We start from the raw sequence: 22,382 nt of genomic DNA, 5'->3' as shown, positions 1-22,382 counted from the left end.
TATCTCTTCTAATTGTAACAAAAAAATAATACCTCTCAACCTTTTAGCACAAGAATCAGGAACAAGCAAAAAAAAAAAAAAGAGAGAGAGAGGGAGAGAGAAAGAGATTCAAAACCCCAGATTTTAGATATTAATCTGGTATACTTAGTGTTGCTAGAATAACATTTTTTGCATTATAGGCTCACATGCAGTCCAGGAGACCATTGAGGAAGCTAAACCAATTTCCTAGGTGCCTCAGTGTACTGTATGCTTAAGTAATCTGCTCGAAGTCACACAAGGCAATGAAGGCTGAGAGAATCTCCCCACCACAGGAAGGAGCTTGTTAATAGCTCATAGCCTTAATTGTCTGTGCTGTCATACATTTTATGAAATAAACTAAACCTAAAACCCAAATGTCTGCAATACTTAGACTAAAGGCTGCAAATATCAGTAAACAGGCAGGGGAAAAACAAATTTCAATCAGAATAAACCAAAAAATATCTGATCAAATCAGGATCATTCTGCAAAGATGGACATTTGGTAGCTACATAATTCCAGCTATGTTTCAAACAGTAATCACAAGCATTACAACATATTAGTTTTGTAATAAGAAAGATACAAGAAGGTAAATGACTTGTGTCCACAAACAGCCACCATACAACAATTATATAAATAGGACATGCTGAAGGGACAGATTCATAACCCAGAGGCTCCCTTCACTCTGGAATAAAATCCCAGTCCAGGTTAGGCAGAGTCCCTCATTGACTGTCTTCAAGAGGAATCTTGATGAGTGGATGGGAGAGCATAGGTTTACGCCGGGTATCACTTCTGTGTCACTGTTAGACAGAGGCACAGTATACTAACCTCGAAAAAGGGCATAGCAAAATAAATTTAAAATGGGTGGCAAAAGCCAAACACATTCTGGCTAGGCTTATAAATGCCCTAGGGCAGATAGCCTAGTATGAACCTATGAACCTATAGACAATTTGCAATATAGCCCTCATCTGAATAAATAAAAAGAGAAAGAGAGAGACAGAAAGAAAGAAAATTATATCTCTTAACCTGTTAGCACAATAATTAGGAATAATAATAAACAACAATAACAACAATACAGGATAAGGACCTAAAAATCAAGGACAGATTCTAAATATTCCTTTTATTTACTTAGAAATTTGCTAGAATAACAGGTTTTTCAATTAGTATGCATTTTCTGAGGGATACAAAATGTGAAACTGAAAAGGATGAGGCTCAGGAGCAAATTGTAAAAATCAAGGACAGTTTCCAGCAGATAACGTCATCTTTATTTCATATAAATACTCAAAGGGCAGGATTCAATAACCCTACATGGCTCGCTAAAACCATTGACAGCACACTGATTTGGATGTGTAGAGCCACACAAACATGGTAAACATTGTGGCATGCGAGTCACTGCATAAGCAGCTGAATTGTATGCTAATCAACCAATTCAAGATAGCAGAGATATTCAGCAAGTTATAAAGCAATCGTGTACATTTAGTGTAGCCTTTTGCCTTGTATTCCAAAACCTTTTGGAATACAGCCACAGAAGCTACACTGGAGGAAATCAATACTAGGGGCTGTTGCTCTTCTACATGGGTGTGCGACAGGCTCAACTCTATGTTGCTGCTGTTAGGCCTCGGGCAAGGAGTACAAGGGTATTTAGACCCCATTTTAACTTATCATGGTCTGCATGATGTGGAAATAGAACAGCACTACAGGGTAATTAGAGGCACACTCTAAAAACCCTGCAACCTCTGTCATCCCCACATGATATCAAGAGCAAACTGAAGGGAGTCAATACCTGTGGAGACTAAGGTATGTGTAGCACTTAGAATCTTAGCTACAAAAGCCTTTCAATGACTCACAGGGGACATGCTGGGGGTGTCACAGGCATCAGCATCCAGGATCCTATGTAGATCATTATGTGTAATGTTCCTATTGAGCCACTGTAGCTAGATAGCATGTGCATACAAGTACTGAGCATGTGTGAGAACAGTGCCATTTTGTACAGTGAGCCAGAGTGAATGCAGTCATGAATGGAGATGCACATGTGAGTGTGTTTGAAGTAATGTACATTCAAGTTAACTGATTCACACAAGTTCTAAGTACAGTTTCCGATAATGTTTATGTACAATAAATATCTTGAACCCATATACTGTTTTATCATCCCTTTTGAATGCATGACACAAGCAGCACTACATCAATTCCTGAATGTTATTCTACAGCATGCCAGTGACTACATATACTTCTCCTGTACCCCTAGGAAAAGAGTTAGAATTAAGCAGAATTTCTACTCCATAGTACACATCCCTGAACTCTTAGGTGCCATAAACTACATGCATATTGAGATCAAAGCACCACCCATGGAACAGAAAAGGGTTTACATCAACAGAAAGAGCTTCCACTCCATTATCTGCCAGGTTGTGTGTAATGCTAGGGGAATCATCCTGAATGTGTGTGGACTGGCAACTCCAGCAGGTACCACAAATCCTATATTTGGCATGCCCCACAGCTGTACCACAGGTTTTCCGGGGGTGATGTCCCACAAGGTGATTTACTGGGGGATGCAAGGGATGCACTCGAACAATGGCTGATGATACCCATCAGTAATGCAAACACATCCACACAGGAACCCTATAATGAGGCAAATGCTCAAACATGAAATATTATAGAGTGTGTGTTTAGTCTGTTGAAGTCATGGTTTCGGTGCCTAGATATAACAGTGGTAGTGGTGGTGGTGGGGCTCTGCAGTATGATCCCAGTACTTGTGCTGAAATTATCACAGTCTGTGCTATATTACACAATATCATCTGTGAAAACAGCTGCAGCAGGAATACCAAGGGTAGGCATGCACAATATGCCCTCACCTTGGCCAAGAGGCAACAGATAGCACATGTTCACCACCTACGTGTTACACCTTTCATCCTATGCACATACATACAGTAAAACTGATGCCAGGCAATGTACACAGCCTTTCTTACCCATATAATGGTTGTGTAGCATCAAACAGAGTCAGCTCTAAATGACAACAGTTATAACTGCAGGACTATCAAGGTAAGTGTCGAACTTGTAATAGGAAAACATATGTAAGAACATGAATGAATGTCAGATACCTGCATGCTGTTACTTGTAAACGTACCTAAGTAGAATGTGCGTGAGTTGTCCAGCAATGACATCAGTATGGGACATGACTGACTTATGTAATATATATTTATGCAGTTTATCAACATGCCTCATGCATCTCAAATACCCAGTATAGAAAAATCAGTCCAAACTCTATACTTATCCCTACATTCTCACAAGTAGAGCAATAAGCATGACTGCCATAGCAACAATATCAAGGTAGGAATCACAAGACTAAAATGTGCAAACATTCAGAAAAAAATGTCCAAATAACATCACATCCTTAAAACACATTTCTCATTTAGTACAAAGAATGGTAGGCGGCTACCCACCCACCCCACAAACAAAGGTTTATACAAACCAGGGAATGCCACATAAATAATGTATATATGTTTTCCACAAAACTATCAGGCTGTCTACATATTTTAAACAGAAAACCACTTGAAACACACATCATTTACAACAGAAAAGTAGGTTACACACCCACAAACATCAACAAAAATGTAAGGGTCTGTAGAAGCACCCATTCTGTCAACGTTCATATAGTGAAGACTGAAAAGTTATGTTATTGATTACTGGATGACAATTATCATTGCTAAAAAGTATAGAATGCAAGTTATAATGGCAGTGAATTGTCACTGTATGGTTGTCATAGACCATCTGAGAAACATAACACCAGTGTCTGCAATATGTACACTACATTTCTCTCCGATCCCATCTGAAATTGCAAAAGGAATTGGTAAGAACATAGTTGTGCTACCTGTCTATCTCACAAATGTAAATGGCTGCCAAAACTGCCTGTGCCAACAGTGAAGTATAAGAAGTGCATACATATACAATTTGTTTTTCACCTGGCTATATAAATACATTTCTAACAGTTTACAAAATCTAAGATGCCCTTGAATAATAGAAGCATACCTTAGCAAAGTAAGTGCTTGTTTGCAGAGAAATCACCTTCAAAGAAATACCAATCTTCTGTTTTGTCTGAATACACAAATCCACATACCAAGTTCCCTTGCTGCATGGTAACTTTTAACAGAGTAGAATCTGAAGCTGCAAATGAGCTATGAACTCATTAGAATTGCTGAATACCAAACTTTTGACTTTGTATAGCAGATGTAAACATAGTGTGGCCTCTTCACCATTGTTAGGTGCTAATGGCTTGCAACTGTGAATGATTAGTGTGAGCGAAGGAAAACATGATGACAATTCAGACACCCTTCCCTGCAGTGGGTGTGTCAGATAGGATACACTTACAAAGCATGGAACTAACTTCAGCAAGCTTTTAAATAAATCAAAACACCACACATATCATTTTTTGTCCAAAATAGCACAGATCTCTTGCCTTTGATGAAAGCTGTTGTTCACTGTTACATATTTTTATCACACATTGAAAGCAAAATGATATAAAATGCACTACAGACTGCATGTCTGATATTACAGCAGAGATAAGGGAAGAATGGCCAGAATACAAAGAGAAGACAGAGCTGCATTTCTGCAAACATATCCATACATACTTGTGTGATTACTCATTACACTAAATTTGCTAACCACACATGTACAACCAACTGAGAATGTCCAAGTGTACGACCTGTTAAAACTGGATATGAAATGTGAATTGTTTGTAAGCACATGATTTGATTGGTGTTGCAAAGACAGATAATCCACTACAATTGTGTTGTGTAAGTGTGATAGTCTGATGGTTCAAATCCAGAGCTGTCTAGTTACTTAACCTTTATTCACTTTTTTCCTTTTTTTTTTTTTTTGGCTTTACCATTTGCACGGTTGTGCCTTAGTGCAAACATGGTTACTTGCCTAAAACTGAAAATGTAATGTCATCTGCCTTATAAAGCACAAAGACACTTACCTGCATTACATGGCATTGAGGAACATGGATGATAATGACTGAAGAAATTCCAGCTGTTAACCAACTGTCTCTGTGGCACAAGGTGTAAATACGTTTAGCTAAAAAAGAAAGAACATAGCTAAAATGGGGATGGAGTCCCACAGTATTTATTATTACCGAGGAAGGATCAAAATGAGTATATACACAGGGAATATATGTTAGCGATTGCCTTTTCTATTTCTGTGTTGCTTACCTGTGCAAGAATGTGGTTCACTACTTTAAGGTAAAAAGTGAAAAATTAAATTTGGTTCACCTTCCTTTGCGCAAACAGACTCAGCAGTGAGGCATAGCCATCAGCACTCTGGACAGTACTGAGTGTGGAAGATACACCTGCTGCCTAGCTTTCCCTGTGACACGAGGTGTAAGTACAATGAGATCATGGTCAGAATACAGGTGAGCCACAGTTCTAATTCAGAACAATTCACTTTTTAATAAGGGTGTCCCACTGTAAGTTTTCATAAAACTGTAATTATAGGTAATACTACATATCAATAGCTATGTTGATTGAATGTATGTGTACTTTTGTAGTTATCATATGTATTATGTGTGTAACTGGTTCATCATGACAATGATGATTATGTAATAAAAACTGCAGTTGTAAATCACTGATGGACACAGTAGTTTACTGAAAATCATCTTCACCCCTCCAATAACCCAAGTATAACTGTAAAACATCACATATTGTGAGGTATGTACCACAAATCACAAATCTATTACTAAAGTTATGCAAGTCTATCCATCTCCAGTATATTGTTGGACATTAGTCCTGCATCACATCCATAGCTGGCATTAGGCACCCACGGAAACCATGGCAGCGGGGAGCCCCTGATTATTTCCCCCATGATTGAGGGCCCCCATGCAGCAGCTGTGGGTTTCACCATTTCCTCTGCTCATTCCTCAGCAGCTTGTAGCTAACATCCACATGGCTGTGTGATGTCACTACGAGATCGCAAAACTTTTTCTATATTTTTTTTTCATTTTACAGTAAGCTGCACTCAGTCAGGTCCATTTAAGTGAAGCAAGGAACATGACTGGCTGCAGCACCCAGGAAAGTAAGTTTTTTTTTTATTCCAGAGTAGGGTCGACATATCTCCAACTGTACAGATGTTCACAGAATGCCCAGATTTTGCCCCATATTTTTGGCCAGTTTTTAATAAAGTTGTGGTATTATGGCTGTCAATATTTAAACAATACAGGAATAAATTTATAAATGTTTATTTTCATAGTTTAGTACTAGGATAACTGCCTTTATAGGCCATTTAGCCAGCTACCCCATGTGAGAATCAAGCCCTGCATGAGTTTGTAAGTTAAACACCTTAACCATTATGCCAACCTCCCACCCAAAAGAAACTAATTTTTAACCTGCTTAAAATGCATCAATTAAATTATGGCAGCTAACATACCATACACCCAGAATTACACCATGTAAGCCATGATGACCAAATTAGTTTGGGTACAGGGAACAGTTTGATTAGTTCAAAACAACTACTTATTCTTCATTATAGTACATACCGAATGGGGCATTACACTCAATTATGGGCTGGATAAGTTGCTCTTGTGGCAATGCATTTACTAATCAAATGAGCTGTGTAGAAAGCTTTCCTTACAACAGTAGACACATGGTGGTCAAAGTTAAGGTTGTGGTCAACCTATGATCTGAGATCCCTTACCACTTCATGGGTACTTAGGGTATTGTTGTTGCTTTGATAGTGTGATGGGACATTGTTTGTGCCGAAGGGAATGATGATGCATTTCTTTGCATTCCATTGGAGACTGTGAGAGGTCTATGTGAGACCCTCCTGGAGTATACTGACATCATTAGGGGATTCAGTGTTTGCACCTAGTTTGCAGTCATCTGCAAACTTGGTCAGCCACAACCCTTTAGTTTTGACCTGAACTTCTGAGAAGTATGTACCAAACAGTAGAGGGCCCAAGACTGAACCCTGTAGCACCCCACTGGTAACAAGTCTGCTGGTTGATGTGGAGTCACCCACTTTGATAGTATGTGTCTGGTTTGTGAGCCAGTTGGCAACCCACCTTACAACAAAGGGGTTTACACTCAGTTTGTTACTAAGTTTATCAGTAATGCCTGAATGTGGGATTGTGTTGAAAGCCTTGGCCAAGTCAAGGTATGCTGTGTGCACAGATTTGCCCTCATCAGTGACCTTGATCACACTTTCAAAGAAATCCACCAAATTTAACAAGCAGGATCTGCCCTTCACAAATCAAATTGTGTAGGATCCAGGGTTTGGAGGTCATATATATCTTTATTTATGATGTCCATAATGCTATGTTCCATGGCCTTACAGATGAGGCTGGTCAGGCTTATGGGTCTGTAATTCCCTAGATCTGTTACTAGGCCACCTTTGTGGAGGGGAATAACTGTAGCTGTTCTCCATTCCACAGGAACAAAGCCTGTGGTTATGCTATGGTTGAAAAGGGTATTTAGTGGTGATGCTAGTTCATCTTTTAGCCTGTTTAAAAGACAGCTTCAGATGTCATCTGGTCCTATAGAGGCCATGTTCTTTGCCTTGGACAGGGCTTTGAAGACCTGCTCTTCAGATACGTAAGGCGGGGGGGTTGTGGGAGGGTTTGTTGTAAGTTAGGAGGGGATAATGGAGTGAAAATTTCACCAAACCTAACTGCTAGCAGATTCACTATCTCTGTGGGCTCGGTGTGTGTGATACCAATGGCCACCAGTTCTGCACATGCTTGGGTCCTACCCTTTGGGTTATGTACATAGCTGTAAAAGGCCTTATGGTTATCTTTGGGAACACTTGCTAGGTGTCTCTCAAACGAGCTCTTGGAACATTTGACAAGTTGTCTTATTTGCCTGTTAAGGCTGAAGTGGGTGCTTTTCCATTGTTGGGTCCTTGTCTTTGTTTTCTTGGACAGCAACTTTTTGCATTTATTGTCGAGTTTGTTGATGCTGGAAGTTCACCATGGCAGCTTGATTTTACTTTGGGCTCTGGCTTTGATTCTATCTGGTATAGCCATGTTTATACACTTATGCAAGTGATTGTACAGGGCTTTAATGTATGCTTCAGTGTAGTTACCACTTTCATCTTGGAGTGGGGTTTGGAATACAGTTATACCTTCACTAGGAGGGTATACTTTGCCTTGGTGAAGTTTTTTAGTCTGATTTCACTCTTTTGAGTTCTGGTGTTAGTGTAAGTTCGAAGGTGACTGATTTGTGATCAGTTTTAACTAAACAGAAAATTTATGCTAATGTTTAAGTAAAAAAACAAAGAAAATTCATGCTAATACAGAACCTGTTATTCAATCAACTTTTTAGTTTGTAAGAGCAATATTTAAAATGTGTCCCTATTTTAGGCAATTTATCCCACTTTTATTCATAACTTTGTCCAGATTTCTTGCTCTAAGAGGTGGAGAGGTATGAGGGTCGATAAGTAGCAGGTTTGATTTTCTGGTGATTGTTTGGTAATGTGAATCCTTCTTACATCGCAGAAGTATGTATGCATATGTCTTATAGGATTGTAAGATGTTAGTAGACTAATGGGCCTAGGGCCCTTACAAGCCTAGCCAAGTTATACCCTTATTTCCATGATCACCACCTAATGCCCATGTCTAAGAGGGACACAAGTGGAACCCCCACGGTGAATTTATGGTTACCCATCCAATCGTCCAGATTGTGTTTGAAGAGGGCCAATGAGGTGCTCTGTTCGACATGAAGCAGGAGTTTGTTCCAAAGGTGTGGTTACTTCTGGGAGACAAATCTCCCCCTCCAGCAGGTTCTATTAATGTCACATACCAGGTTAAGGTCTTTAGAATGAGTAATCTGTGTATCATTTGACTTGCGGATATGCAGCATTTCCAATAAAGCAGGGTCAGAGATTGCATTATATGCAAGGCAGAGATCGCCTCTGAGTAGTCTGTATGAAACAGAATAAAGTGACAGTGATTTCAGATGAGGCACATAAGACAGATGCTGAAGACCTTGAATTGTCCTTGTAAGGAACCTTTGTGGTTTCTGCAATTGCTGCAGGTGCTTGGAAAGGTACATATCAAAAGGGACATTGTACTCAATTATTGGCCTGATGACGGAAGAGTATAGGGAGGCTATAGCTTCTTTTTTTCTGGAGGCAATGCCCTTACTTGTAAGATGAGCAATATAGAATGCCCTTCTTACCACTGCGGATACATGGTGATCAAAGGTAAGGTTGCTGTCAACCTGTGTGCCCAGGTCTCGCACCATTGAATGGGTACTTTGGGTGCTGTTATTGATGTGGTAGTTAGCAGGAACATTGCTCTTACTGAAAGGAATGATGATACATTTTTTGCATTGAGTTTAAGGCCATGACTTTGGCACCAATCATTTGTTTGTGTAAGACCCTCTTGTAGGATGTTGACATCATTTGGAGGTTCTATGACCACTCCCAGTATGCAGTCATCAGCAAACTTTGTGAGCCACAGATCTTTAGTTTTTGCTTGTATTTCTGAGAAATAGATTCCAAACAGTAGAGGTCCTAGGACTGATCCCTGAAGAACATCACTGGTTACAGGTCAGCTGTTGGAGGTATATTCCCCTATTTTCACTATATATGTTCTATCGTTGAGCCAGTTAGTGACCCATCTAACGATATAAGGGTTGATACCTAGCTGGGTGAGTTTGTCAATGATGCCTGAGTGGGTGAGAGTGTCAAAAGCCTTGGCTAATTCTAGGTAGGCTGTATGACCAGATTTCCCCTCATCCTGGGCCTTGGTGAATTTCTCGAAGAAGTCTACAAAGTTTAACAGGCATGATCTCCCTTTGACATATCCAAATTGAGTAGGGTCAAGTGTTTGGAGGTTACCTATATCTTTGTTTATAAAGTCCATGATGATTCATTCCATGACCTTGCAGATAAGGTTAGTCAGGCTAATAGGTCTATAATTCCCAGGGTCACTGGAAGCACCACTTTTGTGCAAGGGAATAACAGTGGCCATTTTGCATTTGACTGGAGTGAAGCTGGTGCTTAGACTATGATTGAAGAGAATACCCAATGATGTTGCTAATTCTTTTTGGAGGGCATGAAGGACATAGCCTGGGATGTCAGGTCCCATAGATGCTGTGTTTTTGGCCATAGAGAGAGCATTTATGACCTGCTCTTTAGAGATACAAGTTAGGGGACAGATGATAGAGATGTCATGGGGTGCATGTAGCGGTGACAGGGGAGGGACGTTGTGTGGGGGGACTGGCGATTGTGTGTTCATTACTTCTTTAATTCTCATCACAATCAAAATTTAGAGGTATGTAGAAGAGGTCATTATAGCTTCTGTTAGAGATGGGGTCATTGTTTTTTTACTTTTCTCACAGACCTTAGAGGTTCACAAAAAAGTTACTATATCATGTGCAGGGGCAGTGTACTGCATATTAGCAGCAAAGCGGAATTCATTACTGTAGTCATCATTTTTTTCCACTTTTGTCACAATTACACACCAGGCACATATAGTGTTGATTGCCTTTGGGAGGGAAGGAGTGAGGAGTGAAAAGGCATGCTATGTATATATACGAAAGCAATCACTTAAAATACATGACCACAGCCATCTGAACTTCTTCTTTCATTCCAATCTAACATCAGAGGGATGCGCAGGCAGTGACTATCTTTTTCTTTGGGGGGGGGGGGTAGAAAGGCAGGCAGCATTCCCAGAAATGATTTGTTTGTCCTTACAGCAACTGTGATATTAGTTTATTGTGAGCTACTATTTTATCAGCTTTGAACATTAACCCTTGGGCACAACTTATGTCTTTCTTGAAAAGAAAATTAAGACTGAAATTTTTTTCTGACTCATGATCTGCAGGCCACCATTGGATTTAAAGGTTGGGAAAATATTCTGAAATGCAAGGAAAACTAAAGTTGAACAGCAACACTGAATTTCTTTCCTTAATCATCGTTTATATTCAAGCTGTCATTAGAGGGAAGATTGTATAAAAAGAAAAAAAAAATGCATTTCAGATCATATAGAAAAGTGTGGATTCTTAAAAAAGCTGAAGAGTAAGGCAAAATTTGGAAAAGGGAGAAAAAAGTATTGTGCATAATGCCAACATAGTGTGGTACACAAGCCTCTCATAATGTAAGAGCACTGTAACTAGAGTTCAGTCTGTGTATATTACTTCTGAAACACTGCAGCATGAACTAAAAGGTTGCTTAGGAGCCGTGGTAGTAACGGGGTGTTACTTAGACTGGAACTGTCCAAGGGGCCCTAACTTGACATTTGCTGGGAGCCCCCGAAATGCTAACACCGGCCCTAATGACATCTGAGAATGCATAGGCCAGGACCTTGTAATGTCATACACATACAGGCTTAATTGAAGTATAGCACCAGTCACTCTTTCAGCTGTATATCTGTTACGACCATGATTGGCAAACACTTCTTCTGTGGCAATGGGGAATAACAACCTATCCGGAAATGTATGCATTCCCTTTTTGACATAGGGTTGAATCCCACATTGTCCAAAGCAATTTCAAGAGTGTGTAAGTCCACACAAAATATGTGTCAAGTTATCCTATTCATCCCTGCTGTCACATAACCACTGCTGTTTCATAAACTCCCTTCCTCTTTCTTTGGCAATGTTTCTCTTCACATTCCATTGCACAGATGTGATTGACATGGTTGCGTGGGTTTACGCTCTGGTCGTAAAATGCAATATCACAAATTAGCGGGAAAACATGTATACTGTTGTTGGAAGACCGTTACAGATATGGCTGGAGATAGGAAGGATGGTGTAAAATTCAGGGCACAGAGGTGGGGTGTGGAGAAGTCAAAAATATTTGTTGCACTCTTCATGAAGTGCTATAGCTATAGAATCCTGCAGGAGGACACACAGCAGTCTATAGCTGTATACAGATAAAGCAACTTAAAATGATATGGAATGGTGTAGATAGTCAAGACTGGTATGCATAATGCTTTCATGTCTCTTTTTCTGTCATTATTTATTTTACAGCTGCACAGGAAATCTCAGCAAGCATGGAGGCACATGTTGACAGACTGCAGAGACTCAGAGAGGTAAGGGGTGTGATTGCAGCACAACTGGACATGATTGTATTAAATATATTGGTATTTTATAGGTTAGTAGCAACTTAAGCATGCAGTTCTTAACTGTAACAGCAAGTACGCATGTTTTCTTCTGTAGCTGCTGATAACTGTCTTAGGCAAGTGTAATACTGAATTCAGATTATGTAGGTTCAGTTCCCACAAGTAACCTAAATTCACATTCAAGTATCATTTTTAAATTTTAATTACAGCAATATTGGCTTTAATGCCAAGTTGTTAAGTTAATCAGTAGTATCTATTAAAGTATATATGGAATATATGCATATTCCAAGGGTTACTTGCAACAATTCACAACCATTTTTGAGATTGGGAAAGCTATATAGCTAATATAATAATAAAAGTATATTTATTGTAGTAAAGCATAAATGTGACATATAATGGTTTCAATCATCTCTTTTTTTGTTTGGCATCATCCCTTATCTCTCGTTTTTAATTTTAATTTTTTTTGGGGGGAGAGTACCTGTAATAACACCATTCTGATGTTATACCTTTCTGACACACACAAAAAAAATGTTTTTCAGCAAAGAGGGGGTAGGCCAGCCACTGTGGCTCAGCCTGCCAACCCTCCACAATCTGTTGCACCAACACCCAGCACCTCTGGGATGCAACCTGGCAGTACTGCCTCTATAACCCCTGCACTATCTGACCCATCCAAATTCAGGTGCCATTGCCCCAGCTGCTGGTATACTGGTACCTTTTGGGAATACTGATAAAGGAGGTTATGTCACCCACCAGGAGCTGCCAGGGATGATGCAGGATGCAATAGAGACTGGCCTTGGTACCTGCATCAGCAGCCTGAAGAAGTTGCTCATTAAAATAGATAAGAGATTCCCACATCAAGCAGTTTCTCAGGGAACAAAAGAAGTGGACAGTCATGACAGTTCTGAGAGTGGGTTCTAGATTCTTACTGTTCCCATGCTTGACAGGCATGTGCCTCTGATGTCTCCTACCTATCCCCAATCACGGTGCCCCCCCAGTCTTTTGCTATCCCTATTTCTGTTTTACTTGTCCTGTATGCCTGCACTTGCTTCTGCACCTACCCTATCTAACTGACCCTCACATTCCTATGTCTCTTCCCCAACATTTCTTTCTTCTTGAAATTCTAAAAAAGGGCATGTATCCCACAAAAAAAAAAAAAAAAAAAAAAAAAACACTTTCCTGTTGACTCCATTTTCAGACCTTTAATCTGACCAAAAATAGAATCACACAGCATGCATACATGGCCAGAAATGTCCCATAAAAATGCCTTCACATTTTGTCCTCTGCATTTGTGTGGAGTTTGACATCACCCACCAATCCCGAGCAGTAGTGAATGGCTCCATACTTCCTATGGCAAAACCTGGTGAGTTTTTTTCATTAACAAAAACTCTTTATCGAACTACAGAACTTGTAAAACAACACACGAATCACTAGAAACGCTAAGCTTTAATGAGAAGCTTTCGTGCTATCCACCCTTCATCAGCACATAAAACCAATAGATTTTCCAAGTTTTAAATAGAGGTTCAGTTAAAATCACATGATCTAGCCAGCCTACTAATTTCTCTTCATAATTAACATTTAAAACTATTAACAGACTAACCTCAGGTTACACTGTGTACACATACTATAAAATATCCAAAATGAATAAATACAAAAACATATATTATACCCTTACATAAAACAGATATAAAATTTCATCAAATTTCAGGGAATTAATCATAATTTCTTGTTCGTAACACTGGATATAACTTCATTATTTACAGTCATTCCGATAGATTATGGTGTGGAAGCGATAAGAAGCTTTCTTTGTGCTGAAACAGATTTACAATAAAGAGAAATAGAGAATATTTGTATGCTTCTTGAAGTGGCCTTGACAAAAAATGTGTTTATTTTTGATAACATTCTATATCTGCAAATTACTGGTGTGGCCATGGGCACACCAGTAGGAAACACATTTGCGAATTTAGTGCTATATCAATGGGAAAAGCAATATATATTGAGTGATTCTAATGAGCTTAATAGTAATATAAAATCATACTGTAGATTTGTGGATGATTGTTTTTTCATTTGGAATGGCACTGATATAGATTTGGGAAGATATGTTACATATTTAAATGCAACTACAAGCTTTTTGAAGTTTAAAGTGGTTTCTTCATCTGAGAACATAGTTTTTTTTAGATGTGAATCTATATAAGAAACAGAATAGAATAGAAACTATGATTTATAGAAAATTGGTGCATGCAAACAGGTGCTTAAAAAGGAATAGCATGCATGCTCCACATACGTTTAAAGGAATTCTTAAATCGCAATTAATAAGAGTTAGTAAATTGAATACTGAGGATAATAATTTCTTAGATCAAGCTAATTTGATGAAGGATGAATTTATTAAGAATGGTTACCCTGTACACATACCATATATAATGAGGTCCTTACAGGTAGGAAAGAAATATAAACCTACTTTTAGTAAAAGTTCTTTGATAATAGCACAAGATGTGTGTGAAAATAAAAATAAGAATATAATGAGGTATGTGACCACATTTAATGGTAATACAAAAGAAGTGTGTGACATCATAGAAAAAAATTGGATAATCCTACTAACGATGCCAGAAATAAGAGATTTAATAGGTTTAAAACCAAAATTTGCTTACAGGAATCAGGAGACACTAAAACAAATGTTATGTTATAAAGATTTTTAAGAACAAGGATGTAATACCCCACTGTAGAATGGGAACATATAAATGCTTCAATTGTACTTGCTGCTCAGATATTTTTGACTTAAATGAGGTTTTTCAGCATCCAGTTACTAAAGAAAGGTTCACCTTTAACTGTTCAGTAAATTGTAATACGACAAAATTAGTATATTTAGCAACATGTACATTGTACACGGCATTTTATATAGGAAAAACAATGAGAAAATTAAAGGATCGTATAACTGAACATAAGTCAGAAATAAAAAGGAAGGTACCAAATAATGGTCTTTTCAAACACATTATGGATTTTCATACACATACATTTAAGTTTAGGGGTATAAATGTAGTAAGTAAAGATCCAAGAGGGGGCGATGTAAATAATGCACTTGAATTGAGAGAATATGAATGGATTGTTAGGATGCAGGCAGATTCACCACCAGGTTTGAATAGTACTGTTAGCTTAAAGCCAGTATTAGTAAAAAAACAGAGAGAAAATATTTGATGAAATTTTATATCTGTTTTATGTAAGGGTATAATATATGTTTTTGTATTTATTCATTTTGGATATTTTATAGTATGTGTACACAGTGTAAGCTGAGGTTAGTCTATTAATAGTTTTAAATGTTAATTATGAAGAGAAATTGGTAGGCTGGCTAGATCATGTGATTTTAACTGAACCTCTATTTAAAACTTGGAAAATCTATTGGTTTTATGTGCTGATGAAGGGTGGATAGCCCGAAAGCTTCTCATTAAATCTTAGCGTTTCTAGTGATTCGTGTGTTGTTTTACGAGTTTTTGTCATCGGCCATACTAATCCAGTTATCTCTGTACAATACTGCTTAAACTTGCTGCTCTAGAGGAACACAAGGTTAAATCAGAGTAAAGGAAATATTTTGAAACTGTTACTCTTGACAGTTCTTTATACTGCTGAAGGTAACAAAATGCAACTTCCTATGTGGAGTATTGTCATAAATCACTTCAATGAAGATGTTTTTTGCCCATAGCATCAAGGGTTCAATTCTAGATGCATCTCACATCATTTCTTTCTGTGATGTAATATGCATATGAAATGTTTAATTACTCACATCTTACCATTTCTACAGTTATGAGTTCTCATGGAGGTATATTGAATAATGGCTGAAAAAGAGTATTTGAAGTGACATCCATCCCCACAACTGTCACATATTTAGCCAACCTTGTTCTGCTTGTAATAAGCCTGTTCCTCTCCTAACCCTTCTTTACTCCATGTCATTCACTTCATATTACACAGCGTGGCAGCCTAATAATGAGAACAGACCTAAAATATGTCCATGAATGTTCCATTACAACAAACATTGCTATTTGTGTGCCCATCTCTCCTTGTATTCACCCCTTCAGTCCCACCTCTCTTTACACTTGTGACTCTGTTAGGCTGATGGATGTACAAGTCATCTCATGTTTTTTGCATACTGAAATGAATCTGCTGATGGATAATACAAACATGTTACCATAATTCAGTAGGTTATCAGTGCTCATGTAGTGTGCAAGGTTTCACAATCTGCTGTAGGATTCCCTTTCTGTCGTGCTTAGGTGATGATGGATGTAATGTTCATCTGATGCGATATGGAAACTCTCCTCATTGTAAAGAAGCATGATGCACACTCTCTTCAGGATATCTGTCCCTACACAAATAGTTAGCATATCTGCTGAGTCATAATAATCTTTTCAAAAAATGTATGACTCCTTGTCATTTCTAGAAAGCTGCTCAGACAATTAACTTGAGATTTGTAGTAAGGTCTGCAAAACAGCTACTATTTGTACAAATGTACTGATGTAGGCATTACTAATAAAATTTGTGGAAGACACATGCATTGGTCTAGGCATTGATAGTCACATTTGAGGTCCAGATCACATTTACTTAGCTAATGCCATGCTGACACCATTTGTAAAAAAAGAGAATAATCTGTATTTTAACCCAGGCTCACCTATGTTCTGACCAGGTGATCACTGTTCTTTCACACTGTACCACAGAAAAAACTAGACAGCAGGTGTGCTTTCCACAGTCAGTACTGTCCAGAGTGCTGATGGCTGTGCATTGCTACTAATCCTGTTTGCATGAAGGAAGGCAGAATAAATTATTTTTTTTCTTAAGCAGAGAACCGCGTTTGCTCAGCACTTAACATGGTGGAAATGAGGAAAGCAATGCCAACAGTTATTTATGTAATAAAGCATTAGCCATAATATTCAAAGATAGACTCAGGGATGTTGCAAGCAAATTCCATTTAATACTCACAAGCTCTTACTGCTACCCACCCCAGTCACCTATCACTTAAAAATGGACATATCTCTCAAAAATGTTACCTCCCAAGAGCTTAATACATGTAAGGAACATTTTCAGTTGTTCCCCCAAAACTATTAAAAATATTATTTTTAGATTAGTAATATTCCATCTGTTGTTAAAGGCATTCATTTAGACAGTTGTAGACATAATATGACATGAAAAAAGCCACATTGATATGATGATAAGAAAAAAAATGTACTCAGTAGAGTACAATGAGTATGCCTGGCTACACCCTTGGACTACAGCATGACCATCATAGTAGCTGGCAGCGATTCCTCCCATAACATACTTGCGAGCTACTTCACAAGTCCTAGCTGAATTCATGAAATGCACATCATGCATGCTCTAACTCTTTGCCATCATCTGAGCAAATCAGTTTCTCAGTGATACACCTTGTGAAGAGGTGGTTAGCACTTCTTACTCTGGTTACTGGGCTATCTTCCATTATATGGAAAGGCATCCATAAACACAACAGAAGGGCAGTGACATGTGTGCTTGAATGAACACATAATTTCTGATATTCATTTGTGCCCGGTAGCAATACACTTGCAATACACTTGCAAATGATATGTCAGGACTTGGGGTATTGTCAAGCAGACTACAGAAATACAGAGCATAACTGCATTGTTACATTTGGTATGGCTTTATATGACAGTGGACATTGGTCATCAATAATCATATCACAATGATATTTTCAGTAAATTCTGTTAATGAGGATTCACTTCATCTGAATATGAAGGCACATACCTCCATCCTTGCAGTACCACCATTTCCAAATTGTGTGTGTGTGTGTGTGTGTGTGTGTGTTTGTGTGTGTGTGTGTGCATGTGTGTGTTATCTAAACAGCGTTCTGATAAACAGGCACATATATGGCTCAGTTCTGTAATATGCTTTAATGGCAGTGTCTTTCACTTAGGTTACCAGGATTATTTAAATGTATTTTGCAAATTGCAATCACACAGTCATATCACAAGTCCTGGCTTTTGCACACAAGTCTCATAACAGTTTATGTTACCTGTGACACTATGATCATATCATCTTCTATAAAGAGCACTGTGACACTAGTAAAATCAGATGTTTGTGATGGTGCGAGTGTTAAGTACTGCATTCTCCAGCTTGTATAACTAGTTAGGTTGGGGATCAAATCTCACAACAGTAAATTTGTGTGTGTGTCTATGTCTGAGTGTGCGTGTGCATAGTTAGAACAATTTGACTCCAGGTCCTGCTGCCCTCACTCATGTATCATGCAGAAAATTCTTTATCACTGGTACATGACTCCACAGCAATTTTATACTGTCCTCCCAGCATCATCTTCTCACCATACACTGATGCTGTCATCCTCTATAAAGTGAATTCTGACATTGTTAAAGTTAGACTTGTGCTGTGGTGCTAGTGTTACTTACTGTATTGCCTAGAATACCTAACTATAAAGGTAGAGGTTCTAATCTCACAGCAGTGAACGTGTGTCTGTGTTCATTCAACTATCAGTCTGGAGGCAATTTTAAACCTGGATGTTTGTCTATATCTATGTCACACAATCTTCCCAACATCTTCTTCTCAGCATACACTGATGTTGTCATCCCCTATAAAGTGCACTCTGACAGTGTTAAACGCAGACATCTGTGTTGGTGCAAGCTTTAAGTACTGTGTTCTCAAGACTGTGTAAATATATAGGCAAGGGGTCTAATCTCACAGCAGTCAACTTGAGTGTGTGTGCTCATCCAACTATCAGAATGGAGACAATTTTACATCTCTATGTGGGTCCACATCTATTTCAGACACACTTACCAAACATCTTCTCAGTAGACAATGATGATATCACCCTCTATAAAGTGCACTCTAACACTGTGAAAGTCAGACATCTGTGGTGGTGCTAATATTACATTGTATGGAATCTAGCTTGTATGCTTACACAGATATTGTGTTCGAATCCAATGTTAATCGACTTGTAGGTGGGTGGTGGTATATTACGGTCATAGTATGATGTTTTGAATCTCTTTTCATTTGACTCCCACTCAGGAGATCATTTTACATAGACCCATGAATCCAACATCTCCTGTTCCCTCTGTACACATAACATCCTTTCTGTGGTACACTGAGGATGTTATCATCTCAAAGATACATACACACATCATGAAGCAGACCCCCTACATTACCTTGTACAGGCCATCTCCAGATCACTGGATGTGTGATTGCTAATTCTGTCATGGGATGGTGCACGTCACATATAGACAGAGGAAGTCTGTACTAAAAGCAAACACACACACACATATACACATACCTGTAGTATCTTCCACCACATAGCTATAGTGATTTGTGTTTAAAGGTATAATAATAGCTAGGATTTTGTGTGCTCTTGGCTATTAGCCTAGTAATGTTGTATGACCCTCTGAACATTGCACATGCCAATGTTGCTGTCTTCCCTATGTGCTATGTTGCACTGTGGATGTACTGTAGCCCTACAACACTGTATTCCATTATGTGATTTGAGCAACTGTATTGATGGGTGCTGCTACCATTTGGTTACATGGGCCTTCTACAGCAGCTGTAGCAATATGTCTCTTAAGAACTGCTGACATGGGATGAGGTTATGCATATTGTTACCTTACTAAGGCATGTGTTCTAGTAGTGGAGTATATTAGCATTCTAAACAGTTTTAGTGGCATATATCAGCATTCTAAACCATTCTAATTCAGCCATCCCAGTGACAGCTGCATTATGGCACAGTTGTGCATGTGTATACCTAGCATCTGGAAATGTTATCTGACCTATAGCAGTATTACATCATGCTAATTACATGGGCACACACACCTGGGTTTATCCACATGTTGTAATGCTATTATATACACAGATATATGACATGTTCAGATTCCCTTGCAACCTTGGGGAATTCATTGTATGCACAATGGTATTGCTATTCGCAAGGATGATTCAAATGTTCCACGGCAGCTTTGTGGGACTGTCAGCATTTGTGTTATTAACTGTTCTGCATGAACTGCATCCACATCATTTGTAATGTGTCCATATATGGTGTCAGGGCCCTCACCCAAACATTTCCACTGATAAACATAGAGGCATATGATGTACAACTGATGTAATAACATGAAATAGGCTAAGTGGTATGGGTCCCATTTACATTATCGAAGGGTCTGTTAAGCGAATGCCCTTTGATCGACACATAAATATCAAACTATGAAAAGTTCGAACGGACAAGTAAGCAAATTTTTTCCCAGGGGAAAAAATCTCTTGGCCGTTATCAGGAATTTGCCCTTTCCTCCACTGTAGTGCGATCTCAGAGTTGGTATATTTAGTTAGGGGGAGTTTGATTTTTTTTTTTTTTATTGGCCAAGCGATTTTTTTTTCCCTTGGAAAAAAATCGCTTACTTGGCTCTTTGAAATTTTCGTAGTTCGACATTTACTTGTCGATTAAAGGGTGTTCGCTTAACAGACCCTTCAGTGATATAATATAGCCCCAAGTTGCATGACTATTTTAACAGTTCCACTGTATTGCATCTGATTCATACACAACATTGCATTTGGAGGTGATGTTTTGAGCTTCTAAGGACAGAAGTGGCAAGCTTCACATCATCCATAGAAATGGGGAATGGGAGTATGGCTTCTGAATCATACACCAAGGCACTGTATGAGCACTTACACAATTGCATATATAGGGCCATACCAAACAGAACCAAGATGCTCTCCTCTAAAAAAGGAAACCAATCTGGTGGACCCCTTCCATTAACAAACTCTACAACAGAAGGAAAAGAAATTGTTGCAGAAAAGGGCAAAGTCTGATGACCGGAACAATTCTCTTAGAAATCTCAGTGAAAAAAATGAGATCCCTCATCAAATCCACCAAAGCTAGTTAGGAAAGTGAAATTGCTACAGATACTAAGGACAACCACAAGGCTTTCTTTAGTTATGTCAAGAATCTGCATAATAAAACACAGATTTGCTTGGGGCTACAGCACAACGGCACCACTTATACTGAACCAACTGATATTGCCAATATCTTGGCAGACAGGTTTAGTGCGAACTTTAATCCCCCCTCACCCCCCAAAGGGCTCATCCACATACCTGAGAAATACCAAATCCCTATTATCATGACTGCACATGTAGAAACTGCACTGACCAAAGCTAAGAAAACAGCTTCCATGGGACCAGATAATATACTGGGTTGTGTCCTACATGATTTACAAAAAGAACTGGCACCACACCTGAGTGCCCTGTTCAACTACAGCCTGAGTTCTGGCTTTGTTCCCACTGAATGGTGGACTGCTGCAGTCATCCCACTCAACAAAGAGGGTGCAACTACTGACCCTGGGAATTACCACCCCTTCAGCTTGAGGAGCCTGATCTGTAAGGCTATGGAATGTATAATTATGGATCTTATAAATAAGGATATAGGGAACCTTCAAACCATGGACCACACACAGTTCGGGTTTGTGAAAGGCAGATCATGTCTGCTCAGTCTGATAGACTTCTTTGAAGTTGTCATGAGAGCAGTGGATGAAGGCAAGGCTGTTCACACAGCCTACCTCGATCTAGCCAAAGCCTTTGACACCATCCCCCACTCTGGAATCATTGATAGGCTCACAAAGCTGGGCATTAGCCCTTACATCACTAGATGGGTTGCCAACTGGCTCACTGACAGAACCCACATGGTGAAAGTAGCTGACTCCAAATCTGTCTACCAGGCAGTTACAAGTAGAGTCCCACAGGGATCAGTTCTAGGTCCTCTCCTGTTTGGTATCTACTTCTCTGAAGTTCAAGCTAACACCAAGGGGCTCTGGTTAACCAAATTCATGGATGACTACAAACTGGGAGCTATTATTGATTCACAAGCTGATGTGGACATCCTACAAAAAGGCCTAATGTAGATCAATGACTGGTGTCAAAACCATGCCCTTAGGCTCAATGACAAAAAATCCATCATTCCCTTCGGGAAAAACACAGTGCCCACAAACTACAAACTACCATATCGTAGGGAACCCACTTAACTCTGAAGGTGTTATAAGGGATCTAGGGACACAGGTAGATAGCATCCTTTCCTTCAACAACCACATTGCCATTGTAGTTAGGAAGTCCTTCTACATGGCACATCTCATCACAAAAGTTTTCTCATTCAGGAAAAAAGAAGTCATTATCTCTCTCTACTCATCCCTCATCAGACCCATTATAGAGTACAATGCCCCATTTGGCATGTACCTCACTAGACACCTCCAACAACTGGAGAGGCCACAGAAGTTCCTCACTAAGAAGATCTTAGGATTCAGATATATGCTTTATGCAGACAGACTTAAAAAATGTA

This window comes from Protopterus annectens, chromosome 1.part2 (assembly GCF_019279795.1).
Source record: "Protopterus annectens isolate FY-2018-M chromosome 1.part2, PAN1.0, whole genome shotgun sequence".
Taxonomy (NCBI): domain Eukaryota; kingdom Metazoa; phylum Chordata; order Ceratodontiformes; family Protopteridae; genus Protopterus; species Protopterus annectens.
Note: the sequence above shows the minus strand (reverse complement) of the source record.